The sequence below is a fragment of the Bicyclus anynana genome, chromosome 1 (genome assembly GCF_947172395.1).
Source record: "Bicyclus anynana chromosome 1, ilBicAnyn1.1, whole genome shotgun sequence".
Lineage (NCBI taxonomy): Eukaryota > Metazoa > Arthropoda > Insecta > Lepidoptera > Nymphalidae > Bicyclus > Bicyclus anynana.
The window spans coordinates 9,476,158-9,503,191 of record NC_069083.1 but is presented as its reverse complement, the minus strand read 5'-3'; the positions used below and the strand labels follow the sequence as shown (position 1 = coordinate 9,503,191).

Here is a 27,034-nt window from a genome sequence, read left to right as displayed (position 1 = left end):
ATAGACCTTGTTTAAATAATAAACCATATTATATTATTTCACCAACATTTAACTATGTTGTATAAAAAACATACTTCTGCCATCTGTTTAAAAATATAAGCATTGTGTCGGAAAAGAGACAACTTTTGGTTAGCTTTTCTACGATTGGCTGCTTGTAACATAGTGTAGATCGGTTCGTCTAGATGGCGTGAGCAACACTACAGTTTCCGAGCTTAAAGTAGATGGCGCTCAACGAACTCTGAGCTTGCAAAGCGAGCTTTCCTTAGTTGCTAGCTTTTTATACTTATGCTATTTATTATTTCGGGTTTCCGTATGTAGACAATTATAGGCGTATACATTGCTGGGCATGTTAGGGGCAGGTAAATAGGTTTGTATATGGTCCGCAATGAATAGTATCCTTTTAGATAAACATTTTTGTGAGAGTTTGGATTGGGTAATGGGTATGTGGGCCCCAGTTTGTGAGCGCGGGAGCTTGGTGAGACCACAGCCGCCGGCCGGCGCCCGGCGGCCCGGCAGTGCATACTTGTTCGTCGCGGTGGCAGGTGGCATGACGCCCCTGCAAAGTAACTCGCGTTCGCGTGTCCATTTCTTTTGTTTATAACACTTGTTGTACACCCGAAATTGACTATGACTGCCTATAATTCCGGCTAAAGTATAAGTTCCCGTTAAGATGCCAACTTGAAAAGTGTTGTGAAAGTGCGTAAAGAACATACCGGCACCTCCATTAACAAGTACGATTCGTATGCGAAATTGTCATAAACTATGTTCGCAAGGCCCGTGAAGAGAGTGTTGAATTGAGTTTCGGATTTAAGACGTACTAGTAAGTAGCCAAAGTTCACGTAAAGTTTTTTGTATGGTGTTATTTGTGTGATTGTGGGGCAATTTACGCGTGCAGTAGAGCGGAAGTAGTTAGTGTGGTAAAACAAGCACTGATATTCAAGGTAGTGAATAGGCACGGCTGAGTTGAACGCCCGGAGCCGTGGCCGATGTCACCGCTCATCCAATAGCAACCAGTAACCACATTACATTACCTCACCTTGACAATAGTACTTAATAGTGCCAATTTAACCACAATTGCACGCATTGTCCGGGAATTAGCCAGTCTGTCACTGGTCACTGGTGTTGGTGATCATAGACAATGAGTATAGAAATTCACTGGAGTAGAGAAGACTATCCGTGATTTTTTTTATGATATGCATAATATCAAGATAATTAATTAATTATTTTTCTCCTATATTTTGTGATTTGGTAAATAGTTAATAGCAGATACTATTTACTTATCCCCGACATGAGCATAACAGATTGTAAACATTTAATAATAATTTTATTAAAAGTACATTGCTTCATTGGTCTAGTGGTTGCCTACGTAAATTTAGATGACGACGTCCTGGGTTCGAGTTCTGGGTTGGGCTCTGAAATGCTGAGCTTATTTTCTTTAACAATTTTTCAAAAAAAACTCAGCTCGGAGGTCTGGTGGTATGGGAAGTTGGAATTATACCCCCTTGCTCAGAAGAGCACGTCGATCCTAATCATTATCATTATCATATCTGAATCGTTAAAAATAACTTTAATATTATCATTTATCACCCTGCCCATCAACCCGTATTGGAGAAACGTGGTGGGTCTAAGCTCCATATCACGTCTCGCACAAGTTGGGAGGACTGTAAAAATAGTCTGTTAATGTAAATAAGTTTAAATTAAAAAAAAACTATCGTGATTGAGTGATTGAGTGATTGAGTGATTTCTAAGTTAAATTGAGCTTTTTGCTTAGAAAGCTTATTTATACAGGCAACGAGTTGATAATTATCTAATGATCAAAGTAGTCTACATACACAGTTTACTAGTGTCCTAGATTACAAGTAAGTAGGTAGGTAGTTCCTGTGATTCAAAATGAAAATTCAGGACGTTTGATAGAAAAAGCTCGGATATTAGATACACCCTGTTGGTGGCCGACAACCTTTGTACAAGAACCCATTACGAATAACTAAGTAGGTAGGTAGCTGAGAATTTATTCAAGTGTCATTCAAATTCCGTGATCCTAATTCTAAGAGTCCAACGTTACTCGTATAACATGTTATTTAGTTATGCAACTGTTAAATGTTACTAGGTATCTTTAACTCTTTTTTTAATATTAACTGCTTACACGTCAATATTTATATACTTACTACATAAGTAATCTTAATAAGTAGCTTACTTATGTAGCCTACATACTTAGCTAAGTAAATACCAAGTATTTTTATAATCGTATTATCCAATAAGAAACTAAGGCCTTTAAAATAGTCATTGGCATAATTTTTTTGTAGCCATTACCTACATAATAGGTACTTTTTTGCATTCACACCAGTTGACAAAAAGTGTTCTAAATTCAATTATCACGCAATGCTGTTGTAGGTATACAGCTAGTTAAAAACCTAAAAATATAGGTAGGTATGTCTAATTAAGAACTATTTCATCTTTGCAAAAATGTACTTTAAAATCAAAAATCTATTACGAGTATGTCCGATGCTATGCTTAGCATCAGCGGGTTCACCAAGTCTAATACGACCAAACTAGATGTTAAGTCAGAGTTTGTATGACCATTTTCCGACTCTGTCAAGAACTCGTAGTTCTATCTGTGAGCTCCATGGTACTATACAAGGGCGTCGCCTATGGACTAGGTCATTATCATCATCATTATCAGCCGATGGACATATCAAGAACAACTAGGTTGTATGGACTAGATACTATAATTTATTACGAGTACATAGAAAACTTATATAGACATACCTAAATGATAGCAGTCTATATCTTATAGTTTTCTTATTTAGAGTACCTATAGCCTATGACACTCACAAATATCGTGTCTTTCTATTAGTAAAAAAAGAATTTTCAAAATCGGTCCATAATTGATGGAATTATGGACATACAAAAAAAAAAAAAAAACATACATACAGCCGAACGTAGAACCTCCTCCTTTTTGGAAGTCGGTTAAAAAAAAAATTTTTTTAATAGGTTCTGTAGAGCCAGAGAGACCCTACAACCTCGCAATTACCTCTTTATAATATTATTAGCTGACGCCCTACTAGTTCCCGTTCGCGTGAGAATGCGGGAATAAAATAGCCACTGCCATGTGCCATGATAATTTAGGTTTCTATTGGTGAAAGATTTTTTCCAATCGGTCCAGTAGTTTTGAGTTTATTCGTTACATTATACAAAACACAAATCTCTCCTCTATATTTTTATTGTAGACTAGCGGACGCCCGCGACTTCGTCCGCGTGAAAGTCGATGTAAACTTTCAACTATCCCTACCCTACCCTACCCTACCCCTACCCTGCCCATTAAGGCTGCACACGCGACGGAAGCTTAAAAAATGGAGTAACTTCTCCCGTTTTCCTAACATTTCCCTTCACTGTTCTGCTCCTGTTGATCGTAGCGTGATGAAAAGTATACTATAACCTGCCTAGGAGTATGAAGAATAATTGTATTAAGTTTCGTTAAAATCCGTTGATTAGTTTTTGTTTCTATAACGAACATACAGACAAAAATTTTACTGATTGCATTGTTGGTATAAGTATCGATCACTAATCACCTCCTGATAGTTATTTTCGAAATATATTTCATGTACAGAATTGACCTCTCTACAGATTTATTATAAGTACAGATGTACACATGTACAAAAGACGCTTTTTGTTTGTAATTCAAGGAACTTGTAAACTGCAATGGCTGTCGTAAAGTTAGTAAGTGGCTCCGCCAGTTTGGCACGAGATCTCGTCGTAACACGTGTCTCCGCCAAATACAAATGTCGTCATTTTCTGCTGACGATGTCCTTTGGGTAAAATGCTGTTTTTCTTAGGGTTCGATCTGCCCGTGATAAAAGAACATAAAGGTTTTCCATGTTTTACTTGTTTCCTTTGTATTGGTTAAAATACCGTACCGCATCTATAAGTATTGTAAATCAATATCAAACATACAGTGTTTCGAATGTAATACTATCCGTACTAATATTATATATGCGAAAGTAAGTCTGTCTGACCGTCTGTCTGTATGTCACCTTTTCACTGCTCAACCACTGTACCGATTTGGATTAAGGTATTGAGATAAACTAGACCTTGGGGCAGGACGTAGACTATTTTATATCCCGGGAAAATTCATAGCTCCCGCGGGATATAATAAAAAATAAATAAATTATCCAATAAAAAAAATGTTTGGATGCTTTTGGGTCTTTAGCAAAGCCACTTACTATCGTTTTCCGTCAAGTTTGCAGGATGCTTCGGGATGTGGGCAGTAAAAAAAATATCCTAATGTGGTTATGGGTATGATATATATGGTATCGATATATCTATCAAAGTGTGCATAACAGAAGCGTCCTTAACTTGATCGTGTGTGGCTGGCGCTAGATTACTTGCTGGCTCTTCCAGGGAGAACCTGCCTTCTATACCAGCAAATAAGTTAATATGAAAATAGGTACTTACTGTTATAAAATGGATGGTATACCCAAGGGCTAAAAGTCTAAGTTTAAAAAAGTTTAAAGTATTCAAATATGAAAATTGTATTAGTATTTATTTACTTACCCTAACCGATCTAATAAACTTTTTACTTGTTCTGTAAATTTTATCATTCCTATTAAGTAAATTCCTTTTTTCTAAAATCCAATTAGAAAAGTTAATAAACACGATTTTACTTTACGACTTCTGTTTTTATTGCCCAGGGAGAAGAAAGTAACAAAACTTGATAAATCAATCTTGAAAAGGCAATAAAGAAGCAGGGTAGGTGGTAAGTAACTGTTTGAAAATTGATTTGCGCAACTTAAATTGTTTTGTCTAGATATTTCAAGTAAATCCTTTTTAGGTCATTGTCAATGTTATTCTTTGTTTTATAATATACATACATATAAAATAGAAATGTCTGTCTGTGATTTCAAAATAACTATGATTTTTAAGTGTTTATAACTGTTTACATGATTCTAAAACAAAATCAGGCTGTTTTTAAACATTTTGTCTGTTTTTCTGTTTGTCCGAGCTCTGGAACGGCTGAACCGATTTTAAAGGGAAGATAGAGAAGGTTATGGAGCAACGTATTTTTATTTATCTCTTTATACCTAAAAAAAATACACGGTTCCCGCGAGATTTAACCATGACAAAGAGAATTTTACGCGTACGGGCGTCCGCTATTATATTAACACGTTCGCCGCGGCACAGATTTTTCTGTACTTTCCTCTGGTGCGGTACGAGGTTTTTTGACCTCATACTAGAACTTTGTTGTGCGGTACGAGGTCCATCGACCTCGTAACTCTTGAAGAAGGTGGGTGTGCGCGGTCAATTGACCTCGTACCGCAGCGAACTTGTTAATAATGTTTTATTGGTATCCACTTTCTTCCGATTGTCGCAGTTTTCTACTCCATTGGACTCTGGAGAGTGTGGTCGAGGGAGTGCACCTGTGTTTACGCGAGCACTTAAACACTATAATAATATATCCTGCGTAACTGACTGGCTCTGTTGATAATTTATACTAATACTAGCTGACGCCGCGCGGTTTCACCCGCGTGGATCCCGTTCCCGTAAGAATACGGCGATAATATATAGCCTATAGCATTTCTCGATAAATGGGCTATCTAACACTGAAAGAATTTTTCAAATCGGACCAGTAGTTCCTGAGATTAGCGCGTTAAATCAATCAAACAAACAAACAAACTTTTCAGCTTTATAATACTAGTATAGCTTATAAATAGCTTATAAATGCGAAAGTAAGTCTGTTTGTCTGTTACCTTTTCACGGCTAAATAGCTGAATCGATCAAAACGAATTTTGGTATAATGGTAAATGGGACCTTGGAGCAAAACAAATGGTACTTTTTGACTCTAAAATAAAAAGGGGGTGAAATAGGGCTTGAAAGATTGTATAGAAATTCCTTTATTTTTAAAGCTACATATTTAAAAGTTTGTTCAAAAATCATAAAAAAATACGAAATATAATGTGATCCAAGAATTTTTAAAATTCAACCCGTAAAGTGGTGAAATAGGGGTTGAAAGTACATTGCACGCGGACGATGTCATGGGAGTCCGCTAGTAAGTCATATGAGGGCAAATGAAGCACTTGTGCGACTTGACAGAGATTTCAGTCGCAGTTGCCGAATCCGGCAAAGATGTGATGATGAATGTTATAATGTGGTCCTGTCTTAATCAATATTTTCATCTCTTTAATTTCTGTCATGGTAGGTAGGTACGTACTCTATTTATGGTGTTTATTTTACCAAAATCTTTATTAAAAGCTAGGCGGTCATTATTTATGAGACGCGGCCACAAGTTGGTCGGGGTCAAGTGGCCTCTTCCTCTCAATGAGGGTTCGTAAATCGTGGCTCACTCAGAGGACCGCCCACTTCAAATGCTTCTTGCTTCTTTTGTCCTTCCCACTAAGATATTTTAAGAGTTCGTTATATTCGTGACGGTCGAATCAACAAGAATTTTATTTGGAAAAATTCTAAATAGATTAAAGGCGCCTTTAGTTACATCGCGTTTGTAGAATTTACGAACCTCCTGAATAAAGGATGAAAAATATAATGATGTAGCGGTGTTTTATTACGAGAGAAATGCCTGTTATCTCTCCGATAGAAAATACATTTATTAATGTTTGACAAGGAATATTTGCTCAGGTATTACTTATAATATTATATTTTTTCGTCACAATAAAGTTCATAGATCATTATCGCTATATGTACTTATTATATTTTAGTAATTATCAATTAATAAGGATTTCTTTTAAAACTTAATTGTTAACTAATATTTTTGTCAAACCATTTGTATGGGGTTTATTGTACTGACGTCATGAAACATTTGAAATACAGACTGTCGTGGCCAACAGGCGTTTTGGCTCGTATTGTCAAAAACATATTTAAAAACTAATATTTTCAATCACGTCTCAAAAAAAAAAGATTCTTTTTGGTCAACGATAACGAACTATTTAAAAAAAGTGTCAACTAGCCTATTGCTTTTGTGTACCTATCTGACACTGACATAGAACAGCAAGTCGCGAAGCTGAAGTGGTAATGGGCTGGGCGAGCATTATAGTTCAAAGAGCCGATGGACGTTGGGTTCCCAAGGTTCTGAAATAGTGACTCGCAGTGTTGGTCGACCTCTCACTAGCTGGATCGAGGATATCAAGTGGATTGCAGGGAATCGCTGGATGTTAGCGGATCGAGAACATTGTGTTTGAAGTCCGTACAAGAAGCCTATGTCGATAGTGTTGCTATAGTTAGTGTGCCTAGCGATGTGTTGCCCTGTTCTAGGCGGGTTTTTGTTCCGTCAATTATTGTACAAAAAGTATTTCCCACGTGGACGGCATAATGTTTCCTGTGTCCTGCGGTAAGTAATCTACATGCTACATAATGATATCGCAGGCAGGAGGCGCGTCGCGGTCCCACAATGAAGCCTTTGTTGCGCGGTGCCCATTTCCGATTTCCAGATTGAATCGCCGCCGTCAAAGCGCTCCCGTTCCAATAATAATCGCCAGAACAGAACGGACTACTGTTACGTCTCCCTCATTGTTGTATCTGAAAGGAGAATGAGGTTTAAAGATAAACTGAAAATTGCAAATTTCATTTGGAATCAGATGTTTTAAAACATATTAAAGTGTACCTTTTCAGTGGTTTTTTACCTGTATTATAACGCCCGTATTGGTTGAGTTTGTTGGCTCTTTTCGGACTAAAGCGCGTTTGGAACCCTCATAACTTAATTTTGTGTTATCCACTTCACTTCATAACAACATAAGCTGACGTTTCAAAAGTGCTTGTAGACTAAGCAAAGGTACTTGAAATAAATAAATTTCGAGTTGGAAGAGGAGCAGAATGTTAGGTCTAAAGTCCATATCCCCTCTCTTATAAGAAATACCTGGTATTATATATATATATATATATATATATATATATATATATATATATATATATATATATATATATATATATATATGTGGATATACAAGACGGAGGTCCTGGGTTCGATCCCCGGCTGGGCAGATTGAGATTTTCTTAATCTGGCTGGTGGGATTCTTCGGCCGTGGCTAGTTACCACCCTACCGGCTAAGAAGTACCGCCAAGCGCTTTAGCGTTCCGGTAGGCGGTACGATGCCGTGTAGAAACCGAAAGGGGTGTGGATTTTCATCCTCCTCCTAACAAGTTAGCCCGCTTCCATCTTAGACTGCATCATCACTTACCATCAGGTGAGATTGTAGTCAAGGGCTAACTTGTAAAGAATAATAAAAAAAAAGTGTCAGGAAACACAAACGCCGGCATTCCCAAATTTTTGCTGTGCAAATTAAAGAAGTGCATTTACATCCGTTTCATACGAACGTAAATACTTGAGCTTACTTGAGCAATTTATAACGCAGCTTCGACATAAATAACTACCTATTTCAATATCTCTTTCAAATGACGCCAATCCCGTCAATCTTGCGGGCAACGGCAGTCAAGGCACCAGTTAATATTTCGGTCTCAATTGAGATCCGTCTCTACAGTTTGCGGTCAGAAACTCCCAATAGGAATCGAACTAATATCGCCTAATTCGCTTCACAGAGTTCACGGTACACTACACTTGGCGAGAATTCCCAAAGTTTTGTTGTTATTTAATTTGATCTCTTGTAATGGGGTTGAGCGACTCATGGGTACTATAATCGGAAACTGGGTATCATTGTTATATTTTTTTTATAGGAGCTGGTGACTTAAATATTACGAGTAAGTAACGTTATACAAACATATGCTCCTGTTGTTGATTGAAAATTATACATTTAATAATAATATAGGTGAATTACTGACGTAAGGACTACATGAGTTAATGGTAGAGGCAATAAATATATAAGATATAATAAGGTATTGAATATTATAGATACTTAGCAAGTTTCATGCCTTATGTGTACCCATACGTAAAAAACAGCATACTAAAGTATCGCTTCAAATATGATTATAAAAATATATACGACGTAATATTAGAATCATTATTTATTATAAAACAAATATATCGTCATAGAAATTATATCGATATAGTATGTATGTATCGACGTCAATGGGAACTCCAAGTACCGTGGCTCAGTAACATCCATCAAAATCTTATTGAATGTTTGTTGTATTGTCAACGTTATTAAGAATTAAGAAAAAAATATATTAATAAAACTCTTACCGCAATAAAGTGTGAAATAAGGAATAAAGATAATAGAAAGACAACCAAGAAAGTAGTAACAACTCTTGGACTGCAATGCGTATTCTGCGAAATGACGCCAGTTGCTTTTGTTCATTGTTGCGAAAGTTTAGATGAATTTGCGACGATCGTTTCATTAAGTCGCGTCTGATGCTGTTATTTCACAAAGCGAGTGAAGTACTGAGCGAAGTTTTGAGGGGTCTTCGTTAGTTGCTCACTCACAGGTGGGGAGACGCCTTGAATATGTTAATCGTGATTACATCACATCTCCCCACACGTGAGTTATTATGTACTTGCTTTAACATTTACATCCTGGAACAGATTTTAACTTTTCTTCATATTCCTATTAACAGATCTTTGTTGCCTCAATAGGTCAGTGGTAAAGGGGTCGAACTCCGAGAGGTGGTGGTTCGATCTCCGACCGCTGGACTATTGTCGTACCCCCTCTTAACAGTCTTTTCCAAATAATTGGAGGGAAATTGGAATATTAGTCATAATTAAAAAAAAACACAGATTTGATTGAATGACGTGGTTGCTTACGAACGTTGGCTTACAATTATTTAAATGAATTTATGGTGAATTGTGGTATACAAAATTTTGCGGCAAAATTATTGGTTAATTTATATTCAGATTCTGATCTGTGATAAATATATTTAATTTTGATTTTTATGCGTTTCTCCTAGGATTAGAAGCCGAAATCAAATTCGAGAGGTCTAAGTTTGAATCATAGACCGCTATTCAAATATTTCGAGGGAAAACTAAATATCATTGGTCAGTAATCTTTTTAAAAACAAATTATCTAGAAAAAATTGTTACTTTTTTATTAAATCAAAAGGCATACCTACTTACCTAAGGAGGTCCATCGCAACGTCATCTAACGCTGACGATTTGCCGATTTAATTATTATTATTGTCATCTAAATCCGTGGTAGCCCAGTGGATGGATAGAGAGCCTCTGCCTCCGATTCCGGAGGGGTGTGGGTTCGAATCCGGTCCGGGGCATGCACCTTCAACTTTTCAGTGAAGGACGGTGAAGGAAAACATCGTGAGGAAACCTGAATTTTCTTAATTCTCTGTTTGTGAAGTCTGCCAATCCGCATTGGGCCAGCGTGATGGACTATTGGCCTAACCGCTCTCATTCTGAGAGGAGACTCGAGCTCAGCAGTGAGCCGAATATGGGTTGATAATGATGAAATCAGTTCATGCTAGAAGGAGGGATTACGTTTTTGCAATATTATGTACTAACATCTGACCTTGTCTCCTTATTTGTTTTTGCCTTTTCGCATTGCTAAATCAGCCACTTCCTCATTGTCGAGTTATTTGACAGAGGCACGACGGAACATTGTTTCATTCCACGAAACAGTAATTTAATTATTTTTTTATACCGCTATGTCACGAACTAAGCAGACGAAATGAGTATTTTATTCTAGTATCACTTGATGAACTTGTATTGTAAAATAAAACATACGAAAGTAAAAAAACAGACCTGTCAAAATTTGCTAGTCAAAACTAATCTTATAGTGGTAGCTAGATCTTTGTAATTTTATAAAAGCTGAAAGTTTTTCAGACTTTGCTCTTTATTAAAGATGTTAGCCACCATGGAGTTTGGATCACAGTGACTTCAGAAGCAAGCTACGGTTGTTCTAGCCGTGTTACATAACGATCCTCTTTCTACAGTCGATAACGCTATCGATAGGTCAGCTTTGATGTCAAACCTCAACTGACTGACAATGTATAATGAGTGATGACTGACAATGTTTTGGTGAATCAGGCGTAAATGCATAACAAACAAACAAAATCACATTTGCGTTAATAACATTAAGTACCTAGCTAGGATTACATTATTGAACAATTTGGGTACATAAATCGCGCCCTCTATAATCTCGGTTAACTACGACATTAATTGTTTCTATCAATTAATGAATAGGTAGTCGTGTTACGAGCACGCAGGGGGGTAGTAATTAAATATCTCTATCTATTACAGTATAACAAATTTACACCATGACTACATACGAGTATACTATAATCTACACATTTGACGGCCTCCGTAGCGCAGTGGTATGCTCGGTGGATTTACAAGACGGAGGTCCTGGGTTCGATCCCTGGCTGGGCAGATTGAGATTTTCTTAATTTGTCCAGGTCTGGCTGGTGGGAGGCTTCGGCCGTGGCTAGTTACCACCCTACCGGCAAAGACGTACCGGCAAGCGATTTAGCGTTCCGGTACGATGTCGTGTAGAAACCGAAAGGGGTGTGGATTCATCATTTTCGTTCATCCTCCTCCTAACAAGTTAGCCCGCTTCCATCTTAGACATCATCACTTACCATCAGGTGAGATTGTAGTCAAGGGCTTACTTGCAAAGAATAAAAAAAAAACATTGACTATCACTAGCCTAGTGGATATAACCTGTGTCTTTGATTGGGAGCGCGTATATGTTTGAATACTGTCCGAGACCTGCAATTCCAACTTTTCATTATAAAATTAAATATCACGTGCCTCAAATGGTGAAGGAAAAACGTTGTGAGGAAACCTGCATACTTGAGAGTTTCACAATTTACGTGTGAAGTCCGCCAATCTGCATTGGGTGCTATTAGCCTAACCCCTCTCATTCTGAGAGGAGACTCGTGACAGTGAGCCGAATATGGGTTAACTGATGATTAATTAATTTTTACTAGCAGACTCCCCGCGGTTTCGACAACAAATAAACACACTTTTGTATTTATGTATAACTAAAAGCAGTATTAATATTATTATTAATTATCTATACTACAGCTCTACTCAATGTGTACTGTTTATATAAATGAGATAAACAATATAAAAAAATTTTAATTTAGAGTATAAATCATTGTACAGCTCTTAATAAGAATTTTATTTAACTTGTTCTTAATTTAATGAAAATACATTTTATAACAAGCTTATATATATATTTTGAACAACATTTTATAAACAAACAATACAAAATTTAAATTAAATAAGTTTTGAAATGATATGCCTTTTCTACCTTCATTTCTAATTTGTTTGCTGGCAAACAGTACACATCGAGTAAGCCTGTAATAGTAATTTTTATTTTTAATCAAAGTTTTAAAACACTTCTTGCATGTCATTATGTTAAGTAGATCTTAGTCTTACTAGATTTCAGAACGAATTAATTCTGTTATCGTCCTATTTCTATTTTACAGTTACCACGTATTTGTGTCGTAATTTTATACAGTAAAATTCGGTTCGTTCGTTATTAAAATCCCATTTATATTCACCCCGACGATCGCGAACTAAGCTGAGCATCCTTATTTAACTGCAACTTTTTAATTAACGCTCATATTAATACCTCACAAAATGCGAAGAATCGCACGCTTCCTACCATATACGCTGTTACTAAGTAACCACAGAGTATGCTCTCTATACCTATAATCTTACCTTTTGTAAATATTGAACTTCCTTTTAACCGATTAAAATAGAAGTAATAATAAGGTAATGATGATTTGATTTTCTTGTTTCTAGAGGAATACTTAAAATAAAATTGAGAATTTTGAAAAACACCTGAAGGTCATGCTATTATTAATATTACACTCTCGTTCAAGTCGTCAATATTCAATTGACGGCCTCCGTGGCGCAGTGGTATGCGCGGTGGATTCACAAGACGGAGGTCCTGGGTTCGATCCCCGACTGGGCAGATTGAGATTTTCTTAATTTGTCCAGGTCTGGCTGGTGGGAGGCTTCGGCCGTGGCTAGTTACTACCCTACCGGAAAAGACGTACCGCCAAGCGACCGAAACCGAAAGGGGTGTGGATTTTCATCCTCCTCCTAACAAGTTAGCCCGCTTCCATCTTAGACTGCATCATCACTTACCATCAGGTGAGATTGTAGTCAAGGGCTAACTTGTAAAGAATAAAAAAAAAAAAATTCTCGTTCAGTGAGCTTTCATTTGAGACTACACTCGAGTATATTTGCAGACATTCGGTTATTCTTCCCCACTTTCAACCCCCAGAACTTTTAAAGGGTTCATCAAAAATATCTAAGAACACTCGCACATAAGTCACCTTCCATACAAAACAAACTAATCTGAAATCGCTTCATCCGTTTGGGAGCTGTGGTGCTATAATTTGGTACATGCTTTTGTGTACCTATCTGTCACTGACATAGCGAGTCGCGAAGCTGAAGTAGCAATCTGCAGAGCATATAGTTCGAAAAGAGACAGACAGACAAACACGTCAAACTCATAACACCAGTCTTTTTGCTTCGGCGCTTTAAAAAATAGAAAAAAGTGGGCTTGTAAGCTTACATTGTCAGAGCCACTTAAATAAATGTATCCTTAGCGAGTTATCACTGTGGTAATCTTTAGTTTTATCTATATTAGCAAAGATACCATCTTGTCATACATCATTATAGCACAGGTATTAAAAATTAAATTTAAACGGAATTGTTTGTAGTTCATCGATGTAATTACAGACATAAATGATTTAATCGTGTATAACATGAAACGACATAACAATTACAATTTGGATTTAGTCGGGGTTACACTAGATTCAAAACTAGGGTAGTAAAATAATGCAACTTTGGGTCTTTTCATCTACTGTTATGAAAGTTTTTAATGGTTTTATTATTAAATTTAATTAAAAAAAATTAATAATCAAAATAGAAAGTAACTTTCGTTTTGAAACGTCAGGTCATGTTGTTAAAGTAAGGTCGAAAACTTAAAGTTAAAGTTACGAGGGTTACAAACTCGCTTTAGTCCAACAAAGTAAAATAATTCAACTGATATACATTTTGTAGAGCACCACATTATAAGATAAATAAAACAACGAACTAGTTAATTCCCAGGCGAGTCGAAAAATTTTAAATAGTGGGCGTGGTAGCAACAGAGAAGGTAAGCCTTAACGTGGGCCGTTTGATCTCCGCTTCTACTGATTGTTGTGAGGAACATCGCCGCGAGCTACCTGCGGTAATTTTAGACTCAAGAAATTACTCTTAATAATAAATGTACCCACTAATTTCGAAAACAAAAAAGGTTCTCTTCCTTGAAACGGTCAAGATCACACAGGGATACATTATGTTTGACTCATTTGAAATTCCTCTTTTCCGACCCGATGTTCATAAACGTATTTCTTTCTTAAAATTCTTTGGCGCTTTCCTCAGTTTTACCTTGTGCGGAGTACACACATATGTCGCCAACGTTATATCATTTGCAAGCAATTCGCTATCCCTGCTTTTTGGCTCTTTTCCAACCGAGCACTCGTATCCAAGTCACCTGTTAACTTTATTTCAAGGTCTACATTGCTTACTTTTATTTGACACTAGGTATCATTTGTAAAGGAATGCTGCTTTTTGTGCAGCACTAAAATATTTTAGGTTCATTGGTATATACCTACTTACTTTTAGAAGCCTGGCTATGTATGCATGTGTCGACGCGAGTGAGTCATTCGATAGGTCGGCTCGTGTCGTCATGAGCCGAGTTAGTACGAAATGTTCCGTAAGTTAGGTGGGGAGTAGTGGTAAACCGCTCGGCTGGCTTAGCTCATTCTTGTCGTAACATTCGATCCTTCCACATTTTTGACTCAATAATACTTCGTGGATTAATTGGGTATAGGCATTTAGGCGGGGAGAATGACTTGAGCGGAGAAAGGGAGTGTTAACTAGTTTTAAAAGACGTCTTTAACCCTACATCCTTCGGTTACAAGTCCGGAACTTCACTCGAGGTTATTATCTGCAATTCAAGGATTTGTTGGTGGGAATGTTATTCTTGGTGGGAATTGTTAGACCTGACAGACTTTCATTCAATAATAGTGTATTGCCCTTTAAATCCGCTTCTGATTTAACCCGTTTCTGACACATGCATGTTCTTTTGGTAAGTATCGATAGATGTGTACCGAGTACTTAGGCATAACATAATGATATTGATTAAAAAAGTTATAGTGAAAGTTGTACGCGTGTGAATAAATGAAGCGGAAAGGACTTGTCCGGCATCCGTCCGGTGTATCAAATCAATAAAATGTTACAAACTATTCAAATGAAATAGTTTCTCGTTATAATAGTTCAATCGTCATGGTGTTTTTTGTAAAGAGCTTTTATTTTTTTTTTTAAATATGCACCTACCTACGTTAAACGCTATCGCAGTTATTCATAGGTACATGATATTATGATGTGTGCAAGTTTAGAGATGAAAAGTTAGAAAACCAACTGCTTATGTTTTAGTTGTAGCGATATTATTGAAAAATATACGTTTACAGAAACGTCAAGGTTTCAATAACCACTGCACATTGTAGTTTTTTTACTAAGAAAAATAACAAGATGCAATCGAAACAGAACTACTACGAGTACCGTATACCTACATACAGACAAAACAAGGCAAAGTCAGTAAAACAATTTATTAGAAACTAGCGGACGCTAGTGACTTCGTCCGCGTGAATTCAGTTTTTCACAAATCCCGCGGGTACCATGGATTTTTTCGGGATGAATTTGACGGCCTCCGTGGCGCAGTGGTATGCGCGATGGATATACAAGACGGAGGTCCTGGGTTCGATCCCCGGCTGGGCAGATTGAGATTTTCTTAGTTTGTCCAGGTCTGGCTGGTGGGAGGCTTCGGCCGTGGTTACCACCCTACCGGCAAAGACGTACCGCCAAGCGATTTAGCGTTCCGGTACGATGCCGTGTAGAAACCGAAAGGATGTGGATTTTCATCCTCCTCCAAACAAGTTAGCCCGCTTCCATCTTAGACTGCATCATCACTTACCATCAGGTGAGATTGTAGTCAAGGGCTAACTTGTAAAGAATAATAAAAAAAAAATAAAAAAAAATGAATAGTAGCCTATATGTTAATCCAGAATAAAATCTATTTCCATTCTAAATTTTAGCAACATCGCTTCAGTAGCCGCAGCGTAAAGGAGAAACAAACATACATACACACTTACACACACACAAACTATCGCATTTATAATATTAGTGTATGTATATCACTCAAAAGAAAAGAATCTACGCTGAAGAAACTGCGTGGTATATCTATTTGAATAATTAGTAAGTAAATTTAATAGACGCGAAATGATTCCCAACCCTTCTAATTGGTTCTGTGTAGTAAAATCTCGTTGCGTGCGACTTATTACCGTATACAATTCAAGCTCGCCCATTTGAATTAATGGAACCTATCCATTTAGTTCAATTTAGTAATTCAAAATTATAATAACGTCGAACCTCGATTATTTTACATCAAATTAAATGGTTTCCTTTTAATTAGTATTCGTGCTAGCTTGTGATTTCTAGACTTCAATTGTTATTATTCAAGCCTATACAATTTCTCCATTAGGTAGTTATAATTGTGCATAGACGAATGTATCAATAATAACATGTCGGAAGACCAATAAAGAGTTAATTTTGCTAGAAATACCCATTAAGCTGGTTTAGTAGTTATTTGCAAATTTCCTAAAACCCTTCATCATTATCAACCCATATTCGGCTCACTGCTGAGCTTGAATCTCCTCTCAGAATGAGAGGGGTGAGGCCAATAGTCCACGCTGGCCCATTGCGGATTGGCAGACTTCACACACGCAGAGAATTAAGAAAATTCTCTGGTATGCAGGTTTCCTCACGGTGTTTTCCTTCATGGCATGGCAAGGGAAAAAGTTAGTGATTGTTGAGTAAAACTGTACTGAATAGCTTACGGTACAGGTACTATAGTATTACGACATAACGATGAGTATTGACATTCATAAACGCATTTGTTTTGTAATGGTGTATGATTGACGGCATACAAATTCAACGTTTACTGTACTTACTTTACCTTCACATAATCGTACGATAATCTGATTATTAATTTTAGACATAAGTATTGTTGTTGTACCTCCTTCCTAAAGAGTATCTTAATATATAGATATGCGAAAGATCATTCATCAAGAAACCGTTTGACATACAAAGATGAAATTTGGCAGGACAAGCAGCTTATAATTAGTAGGTATCCGCTAAAATGTATTTTGCGATAGGGCCGGATTAAGAAGGTCAAAGTGCGGACAAAGTCGGGGGCTATTGCTAGTAATAATATATAGGGACTCTTTTCCCTTTTCTACCACAGAACAGTAAGTCTGTTTTTGTACATTGATTATTTTTGGTAAATTTAAAGTTCAAATACAAAAAGCTGTAATGTACTTAATCGATTTTAAAAATTCTTTTATTACGCCACGTTATTTGTGAGTATTTAAGGCTATATTTTATCCCCGTATTCCCACGGAAACGGGAAGTAGGCGGGTGAAGCCGTGCAATATCTGCCAGTTATTTATAAACTACATTCGAGCAAATTATAATATCTTATCTTATTTAAGTACTATCTAAACTACCTCAAATTTTGCCAGAGAATGTCCCGCCTGAGGTACAGTTTCAACCGACTATGATAACCACTTAAGAAACTTTCTACAAAAGATCACAGACCACGGAACTAGTTAGACGCCGCTAGGAGAATTTGCATACCCCTACTACTGTTGACCAGTTCTTCGCTAAGTGAGTACAAAGATAATTTTTGTTTAGCGTTCGGCAGAAGGCATTAGTATTCGTGAGCGTGTACGTGACGGCATGTGGGAGCGTCCGCTAGCACCTTCGCCTGTACTTTAATGACACTATAAATAAATGCCATATAATATTGTATTACAACCAACAATGTATATAAAACTGATATACCAATGATAATAAAATAAATGTATCAATCAATCATCAATGTTGTCTCCGTAAATTTGTAAATACCGTTAGATTATAATCCATCTCGCGAGATTGTAAACTGTAGAAACATTGTGAACCGCAACATACTGCTTACAATTTAATGTGTTGTTATTCGATAGATTGTAAGGAAGATCGTAAAAATAACCTAACCTAACCATCGGCTTCTGAGCCACTCCAGTCCTGGTTCTTAGGAGTATTTAGCGATTCACAATCTTTTGACAGTTTACAATCTCGCAAGATAGATTATAATCCATCGGTATTCACAATTTTACGGAGTCAACGGGAAGTCGGGTTAGTAATTTAATTAGATGCCGACATTCAATTAGCTAACTAATCGAACTATATGGCGACATATATAGATATTAAGGACTTTATGCTGTAATAATTGTGATTAATAACGATTACTGTTAGATGAGAGTTAATTATAGATATTGGTCAAATTAGGACCTCTACAATTACTCATATAATTTGTAACTTGGAGACACGCCTATCCTACCCCTACCCTACCACTTCCCTATCCTACCCGTACCTCTACCCTACCCCTACCCTACCTCTAATTAACATACTGTAAAGGGCAAATCTCCATAATATCCTTGTGATTGTTATTTATTTTAATAAGGATTAAAGTTTAGTTGTATAAATAATGACGTAAACCAAAGTACATAAAATTAATATTTTTTAAAACACAAAAGATACTATATCTGCTAATATATAGCTAATATATGCTATTTGATAATAGCCGGGGTAATCCGAAAAAAACATGGAAGGTTATTAAAGACGTCTGCAATTTAGATAGTAAAAGAACTTTACCTAAAGAATTATTAACAATTGACGTTACACCTGTAAAATCGCTTAACATTGTCAATGATTTCTTCACATCAGTTGGCCAAAACTTAGCAGATAAAACATTGTCACTAATTAAAGAATCAAACTGTAGCTTATCAATGAAAGCTATAAAGGACACAGCACCTTTGCACTCGATGGTCTTGCTTCCCACGGATCCCCATGAAGTGTCGGTAGTTATTTCCTCACTGAAACCAGGTAGTGCTGCTGGATGGGATAATATTCAGACCAATATATTAAAGTACTTCCGAGATGCTGTTGCCTATCCTATCTCCTGTTTATGCAACTTAAGTTTTGAAACAGGTTCTTTCCCCGTACGATTTAAAAAGGCAATAATTACACCAGTACATAAATCAGGTGATAAATCTCTACCAACAAACTTCAGACCTATTTCTTTGCTGCCGGTCTTGTCTAAAGTTGTAGAAAAGATCGTAAGTAAGCGACTTAATTATTATCTGGAATCTAATAAATTAATTTCGTGCAATCAATTTGGATTTAGGAACGGCAAGTCTACCGAGGATGCTGTGCTTAAACTTACCACTAAAATTTTGGCAGATTTGGATAGTAGTAAGAAATGCATGGGGGTATTTATTGACCTGCAAAAGGCTTTCGATACCGTTTCTATTCCTATTCTGCTGGCTCGTCTACAAAACGTCGGAATTCGAGGTGTTGCTTTTGACTGGTTTCAAGACTACCTAACTGATCGGCAGCAATATGTAAGGGTTGATCAATTTTCCAGTTCTACTAGTTGTTGTAAATATGGTGTTCCACAGGGTAGCACTCTTGGTCCGATTTTATTTTTGATATATGTGAATGAACTCAGTGACATGAAATTTCCAGGGTCAGAAATATTCATGTTTGCTGATGATACCGTGCTACTGGTTAGTGGTAAGTCCTGGGATGAAATTAAGCGAACTGCAGAGGTGAATCTCTCGATATTAACTAAATGGCTTGAAGATAGCTTGTTAACATTAAATGTTGATAAAACGAAATTCATTTGTTTCAGTAAAACGCAAGTCACGTCTCCCAGTACTAACTTTAATATAACTATCCATGGATACCCATGCAACAGATCATCAAATAATACGCTGGGTAGTTCTTGTTGTTGCAAGCTATTGTGCAGAGTAGAAAATATTAAATATCTTGGTGTCAATATAGATAGCAATTTGAAATGGGATGTCCATGCAGGTGTGCTATCTAAACGTGTTCGTCGATTAATTTATGTATTTAAAAGCTTAAGAGATGTTGCAGACAAAAACACCATTCTATTAACTTATAAAGCATTATGTCATTGTTTACTGAATTACTGTATTCTTGTTTGGGGTGCTATGTCGAAAACATATATGTTACAAATCGAGAGATCCCAACGTGCCGTTCTTAAAGTATGTTTATCCTTGCCGTTTCGCCATCCAACTTCTGATCTATATAAACAAGCTAAAGTTCTGAGTGTTAGAAAGACATTTGTATGTCAAAGCCTACGTTTGTATCATCGTGAATTGGTTCCTTTAATCCCTATAACTTCTTCTAGAAGAAATACATGCCCTAGACCATTAGTTGCAAGCTGTTTTGCTCGTAAACAATACCTATATATTGCTCCACGTATTTATAACTTATTACAAAAAAATAAACTCAGTATCAGAAAATTAGGTAATCATGCTTTTAAGACGTACATATTTAACTGGTTAATTGATTGCGATTACAACTATGTCGAAAATCTAATCGTTCAACATATTCTTTAAACTCGAACACATGAGGATACTTTTCTTAGCAAGCGCGTTCATACTTAATTAAACACACACTCGCATACACACCCACACACACACACACACACACGCACCCACACAAACACACACATACACACACACACACACACAAACACACAACCACACAAAAATTTATTTATTTGTGTTTGATCTTGTTTTACGAATACACCTTTCTTGTTTTGCCTACTACTGATTATCTTAATTAAGTAACAGATTATCAAAAAGTAACACTAATGGGAATCCACTGGCTCCCAAGATACAGTTACAGCTAGTTTGGGAGCCAGGGATCTACTCTTTTATTGTATTAGAAATTTGTTACTGTGTGATCAATAAATAATTTTTATTTTTTTATTTAGATAGATATATGGTGTTGCGGACTTTTTTGTAGAACTTTTAAAGATACATAAAGTCTCTTTACATTAATTTAAATTTTACACAATAGTTAAGGCAGCGCATGCGAATAAGTCTGTTTAAGAGGATTTTCGGTCCGACCTGTATGACAAAATCTGTGATAACTCAGCTAATATATATAATATCTGTATAAAATATAGCCTATAGCACTCCCCGATAATGTAGCATTCTACTGGTGAAAGAATTTTTTAAAATCGGACCAGTAGTTCCGAAGATTACCCCATTTAAAGAATGTGACAAACTTACAAACTTTACCTCTTTATAATATTAGTATAGATTAGTATAGATTCCGATGACCCTGAGCAATTGACATAAGTAGAATTTATCACTGATCAGGCAGGCATTATTCTTCTGCTTTATTCTTCTGTTATAAATGCGTTGAAATTATTTTATTTTCAAGATGGTTCAGTAACTTTGTTTCGTATTCCCCAGGTTAAATTTGCGTGTAATTCCTTTCGATACGAACACGATTGACGCTAATCTCGTTCCCTTGTTGCTGGCTCCGAATAAAACTCTAATTCAATAAGTTACCTACATTATTTAATTTTACAAGAACGTTAGCCACCAAATTGGAATCTGATCTCGATTCTTAATTTTATCTCTCCGAGTTCCGTGGAAAATTTCTTTTACTGTAAACGTAGCTACACTTATAACAGATTTTATTGTTTAAATAAGAATCCTTTTTTTCAAAAGAACTTTAATTTGAAATATATGAACCAATATTGATATAAAAGATAATCGAATTAAGTACATAAGGGTGGTTATATTTTAAGTATCAATCATATTAGGTGTATTGATCCATCGTCAAATATTAAGATTTTTGAAAATTCTACGCATTAAAGATTAATAATCTACGCATAATATTTTCTATATTCACATTAAAATTGCGGCCTGATAGTATTAAATGATTATTTATTTATTTAATTTATTTAATCAACTTTCCTTATTGGTGAATTAAAAAAAATGTCCACTAGTTAAAATAATATATATACCCAACAGAATTGAAAACTTTACGTGTTCTGGTTTCACACTGCAACTGTGGGGTGCTAAATATACGAGTAAACATTTGAGTAATGTTATTTTTATACTCTCAGCAGCTATTTAATCGTCTAATACGTCAAATGAAAGCTTAATTTGCTTAATTTAACCGTTCTAAGTTTATTTTGATCTACTTCATGGTTTCCTAGATTTTGTATGAAAAATGTTTTTTTTTTTACAAGTTAGCTCTTGACTACAATCTCACCTGATGGGTTTGACTAGCCAACCTATTTGTAATGTGTTATATTATCTATCGTTTATTTCTTATAAGTAATAAATAACAGACGAAGGTACATTTTTAATGCCGGATCTTAGACCAAAGGTACCATTCTCTGTGTTTCCAATTTAGATACTACGTCAGTGTCCGTGATTTTATTTATAAACTACGAGTATGTACGGCTTTTATCTGTATATTTGTATCCCATAAAAATATTATCAATAAGTGGGCTATTTATCACAATGTTTTACTTTCAATGTTTTTGGGCTGGTAGTTCTCAAGATAACTTCACTTGTGGGAGCAATTTCAATTACCACTGAACACAACTTCGTAAACAAATTTTAAACGAATCGAGAATTGTTCCCTGTACGATACTTTGTAGTTTTTATTTATCTGCTATTTTTTTATTAAATGTAATTGACGGACCAAGCGCAAAAGAAACTCCTCAATATGGTATTTGTTGACGAGAAAGAGTATATTAGGTAGGTACTACTTTAGGTACCTCGTGAGGTTGTATGGTGGGCTATGAATGTGAAAAAAAGTACCTGGGAAGTACGAGTTCTGGAGCGAACCATGGAGAGCGGTTTTTACTTTGTCAGTCCAGCGCATTGGTGACTACTAGTGCTCTATTGATAACTTACTGACGCCGCGCGGTTTCACATGCGTGGTTCCTGTTTCTATAGGTATACATAGCATTCCTCGATAAATGGGCTATCTAACACTGAAATAATTTTTGAAATTGGGCCAGTAGTTCCTGAGATTTGAGCGTTGAAACAAACAAAACTAACAAACTGTTCAGATTTATTATATTAGTATAGATATGATTGAAATCTATGAGTAGTAAAATTGTAAATATTTCTTATTTCTTTATTTAAAAAGACGATGTGTACTGTTGGCAAAATAATGTTCGAAGCATTAGTATGGCACCAGCCTTTAAATTTACCGGTATTGAATTCCTGAGTGCTTACAAAATTTCGAACAGCTGTAGTTTCTTTGGGCCGCTTTAAATGGCACTGGACTGACCATGTGTGTACCATGTCAACTGATATGGCCAAATTATCACAACCGTTACTTTTCTCTCATTACCTAACCCAGTTTTACTGGATGGAACGATTGTCATCAGAAATCCAGAACCTGTATAGTAACCGAATAACAACAGATGTTACTGAGTGACCGAGATTTACTATATTCGCGGAATCTGTAAGGAAGAATATTAAACACTTTGTCCATGTGGAAAACTGTACTATTTAATTTTACCAGACTTGTATCTATACTTAATATTATAGATGCGAAAGTAAGTCTGTCTGTCTGTCTGTTACCTGTTCACGGCTAAACGGCTGAACCGATCAAGATAAATTTTAGTAAATGAGACCTTGGAGCAAAATATAGGGTACTTTTTGACCCTAAAATAAAAATAGAAGGGGTGAAATAGAGGATGAAACTTTGTATAGAAATCCTTTAATTTTTAAAACCTACAGTTTTGTTCATAAATCATATAAAAAAATGTTTTTTTAAATCCTCACAACAAGACCTTTGATGAAGTTGAAGATGATTTGATGATTGATCACAGGAATTTTGTAAATCTTTTTTTTTTCAACTTTCCATCTTAATATGGGGGACCATTAATGCCCCCCGTATTAAAATTTTACCTATTCACGACATATCCCTGTATTTGGGTCATAAGAATTGATATGTGTACCAAATTTCAACTGAATTGGTCCAGTAAATTCGGAGAAAACAGACAGACATTAAAATGTGCGCGAGTGATATTATAAGGGTTTCGTTTTTGTACTACGTACGTTCGGAACCCTAAATAGTTATATTTACATAACGACAAAAGTAAATAAATAAAATGTTTTTGATATACTTATTGAATATGTCAGAGAGAGGAATTGGAATCCTACCGGTTTTAGAATTAATTAACCTAAATAATATTATTATAATTCCACTTAGCATAGTTCATTGCCTTTCGTTTTTTTCTATGAATATAAGCGTATATTCGCTACCTTTGCTTTTTGTTCCAACCAACTACTATGTTTTATTGTAACATTTATTTTTATTCTTTACAAGTTAGCCCTTGATTACAATCTCACCTAATGGTAAGTGACGATGCAACTTAAGATGAAAACGGGCTAACTTGATAGGAGAAGGATGAAAGTCCACGCCCCTTTGGGTTTCTACACGGGCGGTATGTCTTTGTCGGTAGGGTGGTAGCCTTCCACGAGCCAGACCTGGACCAATTAAGAAAACCTTAATCGGTCCAGCTGGGGATAGAACCCAGGACCTCCGTCTTGTAAATCCACCGCGCATACCACTGCGCCACGGAGGCCGTCAAAACATGATCTTACTAAACCAATATTTTACTACCAATCAATGTTAGAGTTTGGCTAATGATAGATAGAATGAGAGACCAAAATCTCCCGCAAAATTAATAAAAATTCTGAGTAAATTCTCAAAATAATAGTACAAATAAGTAAGTAAGCTACAGAAGACGTTTCTGTAAAAAAATATATAGCAAAACGAAATTTTAACTCTCGTTTACGGTATAACAAGTTGCTTTATGTTGTGGTCCATTCAGTTTTATAGCAATATATCTAAACAAAATGACCGCGACACAGAAACACACAATAAAGTATCCTTGTTTCACAACGGAAGTAAAAATAACATATTATGAATTTATGAGCCAGAAAACAACAAAGCTTTTGAATAAGTATGTCTCAAAATAGCGAGGTTATAAAAGGATGATGTCTCTTTGTGGCAAATAAGCTTATATTATCTCGAAAGATACTAAAGCATGTCATCTCTATTGCGTTCGTAAAAAGGCGCATTAAAAATAGCGTACCTACCCACCGTTTTACCATATAAATAAACGTAAGCTACGTACTAAAAATAAGGTATACCGTTATATTTTTTAGTTTCATAGTGAAACTGTCTGTTCTATTAGTTATATCCTATATTATTAAAAAAACAAAGTTACAGATATACTATTGTACTGTAGGATATAACTACTTATAGGCGTGTAATTTACTTAGTAATTATTTTAATATCTGAATAATATGAAAAAGGAGAAAATCATCAATAATAATTAATAATTGTTTGCGTAACATTAATAAATTTTTAATAAAAGCTACATTAAGCGAATAGAAACCAAATCTAAAGGGAGAGCAAATTTAACTGCATGTACAAACATGCTCTTCATTGTAAAATTATAATTATTATAAATTGTTTTAATCCTACTAATATTATAAACCCTAAAGTTTGTATGGATGTATGGATGTTTGTTACTCGTTAACGCCGTAACTACTAAATCGATTAGGCTGAAATTTAAAACGAAGATAGTTAATGCCCTGGATTAACACATACACTACTCTTATCCCAAAAAAAATCATGGCAATAACCGAGCGGTACATCTAATTTGAATAGATTTATTGTGGATGTCTATAACCGTTATTCAACGTTGTAACTTGAAAAGCCGTGGTAGCCCAGTGGATATGACTTCTGCCTTCTATTCGGAGGGCGTAGGTTTCAAATCCGGTCCGGGGCATGCACCTCCAACTTTTTAGTAATGTGCATTTTTTGAAATTAAATACCACGCGTCTCAAGCGGTGAAGGAAAACATCGTGAGGAAACGAAGTGGAAGCAATTTGAGATCTTTCTCAAAGCTAGGAGTATAAAGGATACGCCAGATGTGCAGGCGAGCTTGTTAGTGAATCTCATCGGGCCAGAGGGTTAGGTATTAATAGGTAATAAAACATCCATAAACTTGGCCATTTTATGCAAAAACTATAAATGTGAGTCGTTGACCTTCTAAAAATGAACCTTGACGTTCATTATTCGCCCCGTAAACAGTAAACCAAACCATTTTTTGCACAAACTACAAATTTGGCAAATTCGTTCGTAGCACTCCCGATGGTCCGCGCGGGCTGTGAGGGGGTAGCGATGCCCCGCGCGCTCGGCTTTATAGCCGCGTAGTCCTGCCCTCTGGCACGCGCGTACGACTTCACACCCACGTAGGCCATTCCCCCGTCGCCCGCATATCATGGGAGTGTCATCAACGAACTTGCCAAGCTAGCTCGTTGCTGCAGCTCTTGATGTCCATGATACTCTGGCTCCAAAGACTAATCAGGAGACGTCTATAATGTATGCAAATGTTCTGTTTTTAATTGCAATTAAATGTTCCCTTATTGGAATAAATAAGGTAAAAAAACTGACAAGTTAGAAGAGCGGTTGGAAGAGTGAAAGGTGTTTAACAAACGGCACTTTCATTCTCAATTTAATTTGTAGACAAACATTTCCGATCTCAATTTGGCGATTTATAATTAGCTAAAACATTCATTGATTCTTTAACTAGTTTCTTGACCGAGTTCATATTTGCTTAAGTGCTTCTACGATACTCATGGGAAGTGTAGCATGTGGGAACGTAACTGATAAATTTCAAACGGTACAATCGTGACTCGTCTATGTTTTTGGTGCATTGTTTCCTTTACTTTAATTTCCCACGAGCATGCTCCGAACAAAGAAAGGGAAAATCACAGCAAAATCACATCTCTATCACGTTAGATCTGCAATATTCACAACACACTCGCAAGTTTATGACCAAGTGACATGACATTCGACTGCTACATTTTTTTTTATAACACATTTGCTCGTAAAATATCGCTTATTTCACCAATTTCAATATCAAAATGTCATCTTATGGAAAACAGTCAAAGATGCAAATTAGTTTTCAGAAAGTGTGTTAAAAGTGTGTTTTCTCGCAAATGTGTTATGTACGTATGACATACGTGCGCTCTGATAATTACAGCCTCTGATTCCTTACTATAGCTCTCGCCAAGGCTCGAGCTGCAATACCCCCTCGGCTGTAATTTTCAACTTACCGCACTTATATCATAATGTATTATTTTAGATCGC

At 36.1% G+C, this 27,034-nt stretch overlaps 1 protein-coding gene across 3 annotated transcripts in view; it reads left to right on the top strand.

Annotated features, from left to right (window-relative positions):
- Positions 1-479: 479 nt before the first annotated feature.
- LOC112046897 (band 4.1-like protein 4) overlaps positions 480-27,034 on the top strand; it is an 84,237-nt gene continuing 57,682 nt past the window's right edge. The window contains exon 1 of one of the 3 annotated variants that reach the window (XM_024083738.2): positions 480-820. The gene's annotated coding sequence lies outside the window, so the exon portion shown is untranslated. The remainder of the gene's footprint in view (positions 821-27,034) is intronic. The other 2 variants (XM_052888263.1, XM_052888307.1) reach the window with 2 other exon arrangements.